Source organism: Miniopterus natalensis, chromosome 15 (assembly GCF_054644295.1).
Source record: "Miniopterus natalensis isolate mMinNat1 chromosome 15, mMinNat1.hap1, whole genome shotgun sequence".
NCBI lineage: Eukaryota > Metazoa > Chordata > Mammalia > Chiroptera > Miniopteridae > Miniopterus > Miniopterus natalensis.
Window position 1 is genome coordinate 33,622,445 of NC_142095.1, and position 15,245 is coordinate 33,637,689.

General features: G+C 46.0%; 1 pseudogene; it reads right to left on the bottom strand.

Moving 5' to 3' along the window:
• Window positions 1-708: 708 nt before the first annotated feature.
• Window positions 709-1,082, bottom strand: LOC107534689 (small ribosomal subunit protein uS8 pseudogene; annotated as a pseudogene).
• Window positions 1,083-15,245: the final 14,163 nt, after the last annotated feature.

A 15,245-nucleotide genomic window follows, 5' to 3' on the forward strand; every position in this document is an offset into this window, starting at 1 on the left:
AGAGACTTACCACCTATTTCTGCAGGTCAGAAGTGTGGGGAGAGCATGCCTCGGTTTTCTGCTCCGGTGTCAGCCAGGGCTGCATTCTTACCTGGAGGTTGGGGTCCTCTTCCGAGCTCATTCAGGTGGTTGGAAGAATTCAGTTCCTGTGGCTCCAGGAGTCAGGCCTCTGTTTTGTTTTTCTTTTTTTACAGTTTTTAAAAGATGTTTCATTTTTCAAAATGACATTTTACGAACACGTATTGCCTAAAATGTTACTAACGCGCCACCCAAATTTTCTTTGAGAAGTGGTGGCGAGCTGTGGGCTCCAGCTGCCTGCTACCTGCCTGCTTCCTTATAAAGCACACAGGTAACTGTAACCATGGCACATTTTTAGGACAGTTAACAACAGTGCATGAAATGTGGATTGTCCAGCTAAAAACAGGAAAGGTACCACTCCTTCCAGGGTTAACATAAGACTCCAGGAAGGGACAGCTTCACGACCTCACCCAACCCAGATTCAACCGTCCTCTGCTGGGCCGTGGACATGATGGTTGAGTCATCGCAAGCCAAGGCTTTCTTGTTCACTTCAGGGAAACAGATTCACCAGTCAACGCAAAGGCTGTGCATTGCCACGGGCGCGCTTGCTGCTCTGCTATCAAGTTTAAAAAGCTGAGCGAAGCACCAGGGTCCTTTGAGGCATTCCATTTGCACTTAGGAATTACATCCCTAGAAGAATCCCAGGATTTTCTCTCCTGGGCGTACTCGTGTTGCTTCTTCATGGTCCATGATGCCCGCCGAGGTTGTCAGTACAGTGAGACCAAACTGATGGGACAGGAGCAGGTCCTGCCATTTTCCTAGATCTTTTGAATTGCATATCAAGTCGGGCTGATCGCTCCACACTTGTTTAACCTGCCCTTGAGGTTCATGACCATTTTCCCAGCTCTGGGATCATCACTGATTTGAAATTCGCCAATGTAACCATGCCTCATCACGTTAGAAACCGGACGGTGACTTTGGAGCACAGCCTAATAACCTGGCATTTGCCTCTTTTTGGCATTATTGATGCCCATGAGAGCACCAGCCAGGACATTCATGCGCACCGCTATCGTGATGTGGAAGGAGGTCTGTTTTCCTGCTGGTGAGCAGAGGTTTTTCTCAGCTCTTTAGAGGCCACATCGCCCTAGGTCCTGGCTGTGTGACCTTCTCATGACATGGTGGCTTAGTTCTTCAAAGCAAGCAGGGGCATCCCATTTGCTGCGACAGAGACCTATATAATGTAACCTACTCAGGGGAGCGATACCCCATTATCTTCACAGATCCTGCTCACACTTCAGGGGAGGGGACTTACGGAGGATGTACGCCAGGGGTTGGGAATTTAGGCCATCTTAGGGCCCTGTGCACCACAAATGCCATCCACCTCTCAGTGCTGTGAGTTAAATAAAACATGGACATGCCTAGCACAGGGCCGTGCATGTTGCTGGTCTCATATCTATTCAATAAATCTCTTTCTCTGACTTGTTTGTGATTTCGTGCCAGGAAAGGAGCCCACCTTAGTGTTTTCATCTTCAGCACCCAACATACGCAGGCTGAGAACACATGCTCTTCTGTTAAGAGGAAGGAAGACTACATGGAAAAGCAGGTTTTGGTGAGAGGGGAGGGAATCTGAGGAGAGCCGGAGAGCAGGGTAGGGGGAAGCTCTGAAATGAACGAGCGGAGGATGTCTGTGGGCCTCAAGGACAAGCTTTGCGGCCATCGCCTCTCTCAGGCCCTGTTTCACGGCCATCGTCTCTCTCAGGCCCTGTTTCACGGCCATCGTCTCTCTCAGGCCCTGTTTCACTCCCAGACTGCGGTTGCTGCTGCTGCTACAAATGAGTTGTTTATGCCGCCTCCACAGGAGCATCTGTGAGCGTTCCTGGAAGAGCTGCTTCAGAAACAAAGGGAGGTGCTGGGTGCCTTCCCAATTAGCTGGCTGGCCTCTCTGGGGCAGTGGCTGTGTTCTCTCGTCCTGATTTTTCCTCCAGAGGGGCCCAGTGGGACAGACCTGCAAATGCAGTTGAGAAATGCTGGCTGGGGTGCCTTCTGGAATTCAGGGCTCCAGCTCTGAATAGTCCAACAAGGGGGAGCATTGCACCAGGGCAGGGGGAAGGAAAAACAACAGGGCTGGTGTGAGAAATTAGGGCACGGGGATGACCAGATGCAAGGGGGTGCTGTATGCATACCTTTGCTCATGCCCTTCCCCCAAAGCACAGTTGCAGGCCCGCCTCCTCCATGAGGCTTTTCCCATCACTTTAATTTTTAAAAAATTGATTTTAGAGAGAGGGGGGAAGGGAGAAAGAGGAACACCGATCTGTTGTTCCACTTACTGATGCACTCATTGGTTGCTTCTTGCGTGTGCCCCAACCAGAGATCGTACCCGCAACCTTGGCGTATCTGGACAACGTTCCAGCCGAGTTAGAATGAGAGCAGCCAGCTCCTTCCTTCTTGCTCGTGGGCAGTAGGTTTCAGTAAAGGACCAGGAGTGAGGATACCGGGTCTCACTTTGTCAAGTAACGTGCTATGCGAACGGGCATGTTGGTTACCTCCTCTGGGAACCAGGTTTTCTTATACATTAAAGTGAGGAGGCCAAAGCACACGGTTTCCATCAACTTTTCATTTGGAGATGCTTCAGTTCCAATGGCTTTATTTTATTTTGATATTTTGCTCTTGGCCCTTCTATTGGCATTGAGTTTAGGGTTGTGTGTGGCCCCCAGGGCTTCCACATGGGCTAAAACACAGCTGGAAACCATGCCGTAATATTTGCTTTACGAACAGCATGCCTGGCACCACGGGTTCCATTTTTAGGAGTGTGCCTGAATGCCCAACAAGACGGTGGGCTTCTTGTCAGGTATTGGAGTGTCTCCCTTTCAGAGCCCAGAATTAGCTGAAAACAGACCCAGAGGGGTACTGGGGGAAAACACATACAATAAAACCCACCGTACAACATCAAGAAATAAAAGACTGGCTATTCTTTGGCTGTATTACCTTTCAAAATGCTAGTTACCTCGGGCACCAGTTATACACCCAGACCATGCTTCAGCAACCAAGCGGCTAAAGTGAGCCAATCAGCAACAGCTTCACTCCAGTTCCACCTCTCACATTCTGTGACCCCAGTAATCACCACCAGGGTGCTGGCACAGGGCAGAGGTGCAGGCTGTGGAAAACGACTTAGCAGTTCATGTTTTTAGTGGTAATAGGGGTCCTGGGTCCCATCAATTGAGCTCATATGCTACGTCTGGTTCTTCGAATGCACTCTCTTTAATTAAATCGTCACAGCAACCCTGTGAGATCAATATCACGATTACCATTTTAGAGATGAGGGAACTGAAACTCAGATGATTCGACCTGCTCCAGGTCACACAGCAAACTGATAAATGGGTAAGCTAGGACTTGAACCCACCTCTGTCTGACTTCAAAGTCGGTGCTCTTTTCAAACTGGCAGCTTCAACATAAGTGGCCTTTTAAAAACTTGCTTGGATAATTAATGCAATTTTGGGTGTATCTAGCATCTAATTAGGTGTAGGGAGAAGTCCTCCTCTTTTCTGCTTTGGCTACACACCATCACTAGAGTATTGAGTTTTGCTCTCTTATATTTGGAGAACACTGACAAGCTGGAGTGCTTTTGAATGAGTGAGGCTAGCCAGTCCCCATTGTCGCCCAGAGAACCATGAAGGAGTCACGGGCCTTTGCTTCAGCAGCAGAGCTGGGAGATAGGAGACCTGCCTTCAGAGCACCGACTTTGAAGTCAGACGGAGGTGGGTTCAAGTCCTAGCTTACCCTAGCTGTGTGCAAGAAGGGAGAACTCTGAAGCAAAGGGTCTGGCCATTTCGAAGACTGGCGGGATAGCACTCACAAACAGGAGTGAGCAGTAACCTGGCTTAAACTTAGTTTTAAAGACGGAGTTAATGCTAAGGAGCTGGCCCATTTTCTGCATGCTCAGTGTATTTCTGAGACATTTGCGGTGGGGTGACACTAGCCCTCTTTGCTTGGGGGCTTAGGGGAGAAGCTGCAGGGGATGCTCACTGTGGCCCTTGCGACTTCACCTGCTGCTCAGTAACATCTCAAGGACACATTCTTTCCACATGAGCTTGAAACTAGCGAGCAAATGGAGGGCACGGCCTCCTGCCTAGCTCCGCACTTGTTTTGTGTTTCCTTAGACAGTTTTTAACCAGGAGCCTAGGCATTGGCCTTGAGTAACAGGATGTAGATGTGCTAGATGGGAACTTGGAGCTCGGCTACTTGATGCAAAGCTCTGGAGGTTTCCGTGAACAAACACAGAGCACCAGGTAGAGAGCTGGACACTGGGCATCGAGCTAGGAACCGGGTATAGTGTCTGTCCCTGGGAAGCTCAAGGCCTAGTAAGTTACAGGGGAGACGGAAGCTGGCGGCCCTGTGAGAAGCGGCAGAGCGCCCCGCTCCCAGCCACGGACTCGATTTCCTCCTAAAATCCTACGGAGCCAGCTCGGAAAAACCAGAGAAACACACCTGAGTGGACGGAGCACGAGGGGGAGCACTGAAGACACATCAGAGTCCGGTAAGAGAGGGGGGCACGGGAAGGGGGATCCCCCTGAAGCCTGTGCTGGGCGCTGAGCCCCGAGGCCTGGAGGCTGCAAAGCTCCCTCCCCTGGGGAGTGCGGACTGGCCTCCAAAAGCGGGGACCCCACACCCGGAGCGACGAGAGGGGAAGGAGCGCCCCGTGCACAGGGCAGAGGGGCCCAGGGGAGCGGTGAGTCCCTGAGGGAACGGCGCCTTCCTGGGAAACAGCCTCTAATGGCGGCTGGGCCTTCCTAGGAAACAAAGCTTCTAGGGGCGGCTGCGACCGGCGTCTGGTGCTCAGGGTGCCGACCATAGGAAAGGCTGTCCCAAGGTGTGTGGCACCCGAGTGGTAAGGGCCCAGAGGACTGCGCTGAGCAGCCGCACACGGGGACCCTCTGCCTCCCTGTGGGACATTGTGTTGAGCCCCCAAAAGCGCTGCGTCTGTGGGGTGTGGGGGAGGGGAGGAGCCCTCCCGCCCTGAGCTCCCGGTGCTGAGAGGCTGGGATCTGTGACCAGCCCTGAGGGCGCCCTGGTGGCACTGAGCTCCCAGGGGGGAGAGTCTGGGATCTGTGACCAGCCCTGAGGGCGCCCTGGTCGCACTGAGCTCCCAGGGGGGAGAGTCTGGGATCCGTGACCAGCCCTGAGGGGCGCCCTGGTCGCACTGAGCTCCCAGGGGGGAGAGTCTGGGATCTGTGACCAGCCCTGAGGGGCGCCCTAGTGGCACTGAGCTCCCAGGGGGGAGAGTCTGGGATCTGTGACCAGCCCTGAGGGGCGCCCTGGTCGCACTGAGCCCCCAGGGGGGAGAGTCTGGGATCTGTGACCAGCCCTGAGGGGTGCCCTAGTGGCACTGAGCTCCCAGGGGGGAGAGTCTGGGATCTGTGACCAGCCCTGAGGGGGCCCTGGTGGCACTGAGCTCCCAGGGGGGAGAGTCTGGGATCTGTGACCAGCCCTGAGGGCGCCCTGGTGGCACTGAGCTCCCAGGGGGGAGAGTCTGGGATCTGTGACCAGCCCTGAGGGGGCCACGGTGGCACTGAGCTCCCTGTGGGGAGAATCTGGGATTGGTGACAGCCCTGAGGGGGCCACGGTGGCGCGTGAAGCTGCCCCAGCTTTGTGATCAGCGGTGCGGGGAGCTGTGTGGAGCTGACTTTGGATCCCCTCCCGCTGGGCGCCTTGGGGGTGGGGTGGGGTGGGGGTGGGGGTGGGGTGTGTGTGTGGGGGGGTGGGACCTTGCAGGGTGCACTCTCTGCCCGTGTGTTGCTTTGTGCATTTGTGAGTCTGACCGTGGAACTGGCTCCCACCTTCCCGGCGTGCACTGCGAGGACAGACCAGCCAAGGCTGGGGTTGGGGTCTGCACAGTAGACGGTCTGAGGGGCGGGCCTGGTGCGACCAGCCAATCAGAGCTGAGCAGGGAGGGGCGGAGCCCGCTGGCCTCTCTGCAGCCAGGAGCACCACCCCCAACAGGAAAGGGGCGGGTCCCGAGCACTGAGGCCCCAGACACCGCCATAGGGCACAGTCTTGAGGGGGAAGGGAGAGTTGCTCACAGTAGGACTTTAGGAGAATAAGACTCTCAGGGACTGTTGTTTGGGAGTTGGAGGAAACGCTGAAAACCCCTGCTGGGGGCTGGGCAGGCAAAGGGGTCACTGGAATGTTCTTTAATCAAACCCACTGAGCCCAGGCTGCTGAAACGGCCCACACAGAAAAGGCAACAGGCTGAAATCAATCTGAAGCTGCAGCAGGACAGAGCCTGGGGAGCTAGAATCAGGACAGGGTAGGGACTGAGGAGCTGGCGGTGGAGCAGAGACTAACTCCCGCACAGTGAGTGCCTGACAGCAACACCTCTAAGGGGAGTGATACCCTGAGCTACACTAGCCACCCTGCGCCCTAAAGACTCTACAGAAGACTCTGGAGCAAGACCAGGGAACTACAAGATTGCAAAATAGCTGACAAGAGGAGGTGGTCCACGGAGATCCTCAGATCAACCCTCTACCTAAGGACACCAGAGCCAAACCTAGACGGCTCCTCACATTGGGTGATACACAAGCACCTCCCAGGAGAACTGAAATCAGCACACAAAACAGTGAGCCTCAAACAACACAAGCGGCCCAGAAGAAACCCACCTGATTATCTTTTTTCTTCTGTTTTTGTTTTGGTTTTAGTTTTTTGTTTGTTTGTTTGTGTGTTTGTTTGTTTTTTCTCTTGTTCCCTTAGGAAGAAGAGAAAGGGGGAAAATTTATTTGTTTTGTCTTCTATTTAAATTTTATAATAATTAAAAAAAATGTTTTTTAAAACATTTTTTAACTAAAATTTTTTCCTTTTTTTTTCATAAAAGAATTTTGTCTTGCTTAGCTTGTTTTTAGTTTTGTTTCTCTGCTTTGTTTTGTTTTATCCTTGCTTCTACTATCAAGACTTTCTTGATATCCCTGCTTTACAACTGGGACTTTATCATTATAACCAAATTTACTGCTTTTCTCTATAGTTTCCCCCAAATCTCTTACCAGACTGCCCAGGCTTTATCTGTCTCTCCTCTCGATCCATTGGCATAACTTTTTTTTCTTTTTCTTCTTTTCTTTCATTCTTTTGTTTTCCTCCCTTCTGTCTTCCTGTCTTTTTGTTCGATTGCTAGTTTCTCTTATTCTCTTTATTGTATTTTTACTTTCTCATTTTCAACTATTATTCTATTCTCTCCCTTAATTGTTTGCTGGCCCTTCTTTCATAATCTTTTCTCTGCCTTGGTTATCTTTCAGTAGCTTCTCTATTTTTTGCATTTTAGTTTATTATTTTCTAAATTTTCATCACTATTAACAATATACATCTCTCTCTCTAATTGTTAGTTTTCTTTCTCTCTTTCTATTTTTTTTAAAGTTTTTTTGTGTGTGTTCTCCCTTCACTCTCCCAGTTCTGTTTTCACTTGGGCTGTTTTCATTACAACTGTCAAGATATTTTGTAAGATACACCTTGTTACCTGGAAATTTAGTTGCGTATTGTCCTGCCTTGCCAGCACCCATACTACAGCTTACACGATGAGGTTGGGGCTGAGACACAGTTCACCAACCTGAGAGGAGGGTCCTCCCAATGACTGATCAACGACAATCTAGACCCAACCACAACAGGAGAACATAAAGAAACCACAAAAGGGACACCCACAAGAGGGACACACCTAGAGCAAAGAGCTCAGAAGTATGAGGCAAACACACCTCTGGGCTCCACTGGACCCACAAGACAAAATCCCATCCCACAAGACTAGGAGACAGCAAATATATCTAATATATAGATACAAACACTAAGACCTACCAAAATGGGGAGACAAAGAAACAACCCCCAAATTAAAGAAAAGGAAACATCGTCAGAAAATGTCTTTGATGAGATGGCGTTAAGCAAGCTATCAGAAACAGAGTTCAGAGTATTGATGATGAAGATGTTGAAGGAACTTAAAGAGAAAAACAAGGCAATAGAGGATAAGATTGAGGACGTTAGGGAAAACATGAAAAAAGAGATACATAACATAAAAATCAGGCAGAAATAAAGAATGCTGTATCTGATATCAAGAATACACTGGGAGGAATTAAAAGCAGACTCAATGAAGCAGAGGATAGAATAAGTGACTTAGAAGACAAGGTAGAAAAAATCAATCAGGGCAGCAAAAAGAAAAAAACACTTAAAAAGCATGAGGACAGTCTAAGGGAGCTTTGGGACAACATGAAGTGAAACAACATTCGCATTATAGGAGTGCCAGAGGGGGAGGAAAGAGAGCAAGGGATAGAGAACTTCGTGGAGAAAACAATGACAGAAAACTTCCCTATGCTGGTGAGGGAGAAAGCCACACAAGTTCAGGAAGCAGAGAGGGTTCCAAACAAGAGGGACCCAAAGAGACCCACTCCAAGACACATCATAATTAAAATGGCAGATGTCAAGGACAAAGAGAAAATATTAAGGGCTGCAAGAGAGAGACAAGCAGTGACCTACAAGGAAACCCCCATAAGGGTGACAGCTGATTTCTCAACAGAAACTCTTCAGGCCAGAAGGGAGTGGCATGAAGTTCTCAAAGCAATGAAAAGCAAGAACATGCAACCAAGATTGCTTGATCCAGCAAGGCTATCATTTAAAATTGAAGATGAAATAAAGAGCTTCCCAGACAAAAAAAAAGGCTAAAGGAATTCAGTACCACCAAACCAGCATTGCAAGAAATACTAAAAGGACTGCTCTAAGAAAAAGAAAGAATAGTGAGAGAAAGGTACATCAGCATAAAGGGGAAAAATGGCATTAAATAAGTTTATATCAATAGTAACCTTAAATGTAAAGGGAATAAATGGTCCAATCAAAAGACATAGGGTAGCTGAATGGATAAGAAAACAGGACCCAAATATATGCTGTCTACAAGAGACCCACCTGAGAGCAAAAGACTCACAAAGGCTGAAAGTGAAGGGATGGAATAAAATATTTCATGCAAATGGAAAGGAAAAGAAAGCTGGAGTAGCAATTCTTATTTCTGACAAAATAGACTTCAAAATAAAGACCATGACAAGAGGCAAAGATGGTCACTACATAATACTAAAGGGATCAATCCAACAGGAGGAAATAACCCTTATAAATATTTATGCGCCCAATATAGGAGCACCTAAATATATAAAAAATTTCTTGGGGGACTTTAAGGGGGAGGTTGACAGCAACACAATCATAGTGGGGGACTTTAACAACCCACTGTCAGCATTGGACAGATCATCAAGACAAAAAATCAATAGGGAAACACATACCTTAAATGACTCACTAGACCTAATGGATTTAATTGACATTTACAGAACATTTCATCCCAAAGCAGCAGAATACACATTCTTCTCAAGTGCACATGGAAAATTCTCAAAAATAGACCACATGTTAGGGCACAAGGCAAGTCTACAAATACAAGAAGATTGAAATCATATCAAGCATCTTCTCGGATCACAATGCCATGAAACTAGAAATCAACCACTATAAAAAAAACTAAAAATATTCAAACACGTGGAGGCTAAATAGCATGTTATTAAACAATGAATGGGTTACCAATGAGATCAAGGAAGAAATCAAACACTATATGGAAAGTAACGAAAATGAACAGACAACAACCCAAAATCTATGGGACACAGCAAAAACAGTCCTGAGAGGAAAATTCATAGCATTACAGGCCTTTCTCAAGAAACAAGAAAAAGATCTAATGAACCATCTAACACAACAACTAAAAGAACTAGAAAGAGAGCAGCAAGAAAATCCCTGAGGAAGTAGAAGGAAGAAAATAATAAAGATCAGAGCAGAAATTAATGACATAGAGACTAAAAAAAAATACAAAAAAATCAATGAAACCAAAAACTGGTTCTTTGAAAAGATAAATAAGATTGATGCACCTTTAGCCAGACTCACCAAGAAACAAAGAGAGAGGACCCAAATAAATAAAATCAGAAATGAAAGAGGCAATATAACAACTGACCCAACAGAAATACAAAGGATTGTAAGAAAATACTATGAGCAACTATATACCAACAAATTGGACAACATGGAGGAAATGGACAAATTCCTAGAAGCATACAACCTTCCAAAGCTGAATCAAGAAGAGGCAGAAAACCTGAATAGGCTGGTAAAAATTAATGAAATTGAAGCAGTAATCAAAAAACTCCCAGCAAATAAAAGTCCTGGACCAGACGGATTTACAGGCGAGTTTTACCAAACATTCAAAGAATGATCACCTATTCTATTCAAACTATTCCAGAAAATACAAGAGGAGGAAAAACTCCTCATCCTAATCCCAAAACCAGATAAAGACACTACAAAGAAAGAAAATTACAGGTCAATATCCCTGATAAACATAGATGCTAAAATCCTCACTAAAATACTAGCAAACCTGATCCAGCAATACAGTAAAAAGATCATACACACCACGACCAAGTGGGATTTATTCCGGGGATGCAAGGCTGGTACATCTACAAATCAATAAATGTGATACATCATATAAACAAAATGAAGGGCAAAAATCACATGATCATATCAATAGATGCAGATAAAGCATTCAACAAAATCCAGCACCCATTTCTGATAAAAACTCTCAGCAAAGTGGAAAAAGAGGGATCATACCTCAACATAATAAAGGCCATAAATGACAAACCTACAGCCAACATCATACTCAATGGGCAAAAACTAAAACCATTTCCCTTAAAAACAAGAACCAGACAGGGGTGTCCACTTTCACCACTCTTATTCAACATAGTACTGGAAGCCCTAGCCACAGCCATCAGACAGGAAGAAAACATAAAAGGCATACAAATTGGAAAGGAGGAAGTAAAACTGTCAGTATTTGCAGATGACATGATATTGTACATAGAAAACCCTAAAGACTCCATCAAAGTACTACTAGATTTGATCAACGAATTTGGCAAGGTAGCTGGATGCAAAATCAACATCCGGAAGTCAATGGCATTCTTATACACCAACAATGAACTTTCAGAGAGAGAAACGAAAAAAAAAAAAAAATACCATTTACTATTGCAACTAAAAAAATAAGATACCTAGGAATAAACTTAACCAAGGATGTAAAAGACCTGTACTCAGGAAACTACGTGAAAGTGAAAAAAGAAATAGAGGAAGATTTAAGCAAGTGGAAGAATATACCATGTTCATGGATTGGAAGAATTAATATCATTAAAATGTCCATACTACCCAAAGCAATTTATAAATTCAATGCAATTCCTATTAAAATACCAACAGCATATTTCACAGACCTAGAGCAAACATTTCAAAAATTTATATGGAACCAAAAAAGACCCCAAATAGCTGCAGCCATCTTGAGAAAAAAGAACAGAGTGGGAGGGACCACATTACCAGATTTCAAACTGTATTACAAAGCCATTGTAATCAAAATGGCCTGGTATTGGTTCAACAAGACATATAGATCAATGGAACAGAACAGAGACCCCAGAAGTAGACCCACGCCATTATGGTCAGTTAATATTTGACAAAGGAGGCAAGAGCATCCAATGGAGTAAAGACAGTCTCTTCAATAAGTGGTGTTGGGAAAACTGGACAGATACATGCAAAAGAATGAAACTAGACCACCAACTTTCACCATACACAGAAATAAACTCAAAATGGATAAAAGACTTACATGTAAGTCACAAAACCATAAAAATCCTGGAAGAAAACATAGGCAGTAAATCTCAGACATCCCACGTATTGGAATTTTCACTGATACATCTCTTAGGGCAAGAGAAACAAAAGAAAAAATAAACACATGGGACTACATCAAACTGAAAAGCTTCTGCACAGCAAAAGAAAACAACCTCAAAATACAAAGGAACCCCACAGTTTGGGAAAACATATTTGCCAAGGATGTATTTGATAAGGGGCTAATTTCCAAAGTGTACAAAGAACTCATATTACTCAGCAAGAGGAAGACAAACAACCCAATTAAGAAATGGGCAAAGGACTTGAATAGACACTTCTCCAAAGAGGACATACAGATGGCCAAGAGACACATGAGAAAATGCTCAACGTCCTAATCATCAGAGAGATGCAAATTAAAACCACAATGAGGTATCACTTCACACCTGTCAGAATGGCTCCATCAACAAATCAACAAATGACATGTGCTGGCGAGGGTGTGGAGAAAGGGGAACCTAGTGCACTGCTGGTGGGAATGCGGACTGGTGCAGCCACTATGGAAAACTGTATGGAGGTTCCTCAAAAAATTAAAAATGTAGCTGCCTTTTGACACAGTGATCCCACTCCTAGGAATCCTGAAACACTAATCAGAAAGAATATATGCACCCCTGTGTTCATAGCAGCACAATTTATAATAGCTAAGATCTGGAAACAGCCCAAGTGCCCATCAGTAAATGAGTGGATAAAAAAGCTGTGGGACATTTACACCATGGAATACTACACAGCTATAAAGAAGAAGGTTCTTGTACCCTTTGAGACAGTATGGATGGACCTGGAGAAAATTATGCTAAGTGAAATAAGCCAGGCAGAGAAAGACAAACATCACATGATCTCACTTATATGTGGAATCTAAAGAACTTAATAAACTGATGAACAGAATAGATTCAATAACATGGAAGCACAGATCAGACTGACGAATGTCAGAGGGAGAAAGGGGGGCGGGTGGGTGGAGGCGGAGAGAGTAACCAAAGAATTTATATGCATATATGCACAACCCAAGGACACAGACAATGGTGGGGAGAGGGACTGGGGAGGGGGATGGGATGGGGTGGAACGGGTCATTAGGGAGAAAAAGGGACATCTGTAATATTTTAAACAAAAATAAAATTAAGAAAAAAGAAAAAAGAAAAAAAAGAAGTTACATAACTGACTAAAATAGGAGACTGACAATGTTGAGCATAAGGACAGTGATGTGGGAAGGGAGAGAAAGGAGTTCCGGTTGAGGGGACAAATAGTGGGTTAAAAAACCAACCTGGAATCTAAATAAAGCCTCAAGGGCAGATCCTTTGCATGTAGGTGCTGGTTCTCACTTGGGTAATTTTGTGTAGTGAGACCTCAGGGTGAGCGTCTCTTGGGTCTAACTCAGTGCCTCTCACATGTGGCTGCACGTTATAACGCCTCGAGAGTGTGAAATCCCAGATGCCGGCTGCACTTCAGGGGCGTTAAATCAGAGTCTCTGGCACTGGTGAGTCTTAGGCCTCAGAGGTGTAAGCTCTTTGGGTGAGTGCAGTGTAGGCCAGGTTTGAGAACCACCGAACTAACTTGGATAATAAGTCTCTGTAAGGTTTTTCTTGCTGAAGGGTTCCTGGGCATCTAGTGTTCTCTGCCTTTGGATAGTGTCCGACTCACCTGGAGAACTTGTTGAGCACACACAGGCCAAGCCTCTCTCTACATCCACAGGCTCCCCAGCTGATTCTGAGATGCACCAAAGTTGGGGAACCACTGGGGTCAGAGCATGTCCCAGTGGGAGAGAGTGGGAGGATTGGGGACCAAGGACAGCTCACAAATCCATGAGTCCTTGGGTCCAGAGCCAGAAAGGAAAGGAAAACAAATATTTCTGTATAGGTTCTGTGTCTTTGAAGCTCTACCTCCTGTATCACTCGGTTGGAACTTCACACCCCATAAGTTGTTATTGTCTCTGTTCTACAGTTGAGGAAGCATTCAAAGATAGGAAGCAGCTTGCTCAAGGCCACATGGGATTCGAACCCCAGATATGCTTGCCTCCAGAACCTGGGTGTGAGACAGAGGCATAGTTTTCTGCCTGTGGCCCAAACTCTGCTATAAAGAGCACCAGAGAGGTCTGTCTGTGTCTTAGCTCAGATGCTGCTCTCATTGTCTCTTAAAAGTGGCTCCAAAAGCCCACACTCAGAGACTCAGTCCTATGTTCACAAGAAAACACTCCCAGTTCATGATTCCTGCTCGCTTGCCTCTTGTTCAGTTGAAGGGAGGCTGCAGACCTTTCCTTTCTCCTGGAACCCTGTACATGTGATGAACAGAATCTTTAGTCCCACCATGCAGTTTGGTGGAACTATATACGCCTTCTTCAGACTGCACCCATTTCCCCCTTTTCCAGCAGCTTTGCAACTGCAAGAACCTTCCATTGACAACAGGGATCACATGTTTGCCTTTAATTTGAAATTCTATGTGATGGTTGCCTTTTCACAACCATCTATGAAAATCTAAACTAAAAAATGGGGTGAAAGAGTAGGAGATCGTCCTCATAAAAGAACATGTCTTCTGATTCAACATGGGCAAAACAAAAGGCTGTTTATTAGATTTTTAACACATATCTTCAGAGCCACATTTATTGTGTGCAGCAAAGTACGGCCCTGTTTTGTTCCTGCCCATATACGTATCTAAGAAAGAGATTCATTCCTAGTTCTTGACAAACATGAAATTGCTTTCAAGAAAACGCATGCAAAAGCAGTTAGGATTATGAATGGCTTTGACAGCTATGATCCTACATTATTAATTTTGTAATATAGTCAACCTCCTCTTCATTCATATTTGATGGGAACCCTGTATGGTCAGAGGGAAGCCCAGCCCAGTACTTGTGAAATTGTGTGCGAGGTTTCAGAGGTGGGTGGTACTTTGCCTGCATTCAGGGTTGTAGTCTTCCTTCCCTCAGAGACCTTGTTGTGCGCTGAAGTCTGCTCTAATCTTGCCTTTGAGATAGTGACTGCTCTTCGGGAAGCCTGCCATAGACCTGATAAGTAACCAGCAAGGTGTATAGGTTTCTGAAGGAAAGGAAATGAGCATCATTTGGAGCCTGCATGTTTCCCCAAGGTGCTTGGAGTCTGTGATGAATTAGTGGGAAAGGGTCCCTCTGGTCCTCTCTGAGAAGGACGAAGTGTGTTAGCTGCAATGCCCTGTGCTTGCTCCAAGCTTTACAGTTTGCAAAGCAATCTAAATTCCTAGTTTCATTTGAACTCATGATAACCCTTAAAGGAGACAGTACATGGCTAGAATTAGATCCTTGTGACCATTGGGGAAAGAGAACCTCGGAGAGGTTATATGATATTTAACCTCTTCTGGCCTCCTTTCCACAATCACCCCTTCACTCTCTCCCTCACTCCCAAGCAGCTCCTTGGCCCCCTGTGCCCCCCAGGCCCCTGCCTTGTATTGCATTTTCAAAGGCCCTGGCATTTGCCTGCTGCTGACTGGTACCTGCAAAAGTGTAACTCTGCAGTTCCCACACTGCACTGATGTGCTCAGGGTGTTGTCCTGGA